We start from the raw sequence: 316 nt of genomic DNA, 5'->3' as shown, positions 1-316 counted from the left end.
AATAGTCCTTCTCACCCTACGTCACACTTTAAATGATAAATTACTTGGTTAAAGGTGTGTCACGCAATAATGTGCTTGTTAGCCATTTATTTCCCAAGACCAAGAGAGTGTTTCTTAAGTTACTTTCCCCCCCGAACATTTATTTTGTGTGCCTGTGGTCTTTAATGATAACTGGCTACTGTTCTTTTTTGCCTCCTTGAATCTGTTACCATGCCATGAGGGCCACATCACACGTAATATGAGACAACCCCCCCCCTTTGTCCCGAGGTCCAGTGGACTACACGACTCCTACACTTGATCTTTTTCTTCCACAGAG

This window comes from Galeopterus variegatus, unplaced genomic scaffold, assembly GCF_000696425.1.
Source record: "Galeopterus variegatus unplaced genomic scaffold, G_variegatus-3.0.2 Scaffold8558, whole genome shotgun sequence".
In the NCBI taxonomy this organism is placed as follows: domain Eukaryota; kingdom Metazoa; phylum Chordata; class Mammalia; order Dermoptera; family Cynocephalidae; genus Galeopterus; species Galeopterus variegatus.
The sequence above is the reverse complement of the archived record's forward strand: the minus strand, read 5'-3'. Positions refer to the sequence as shown.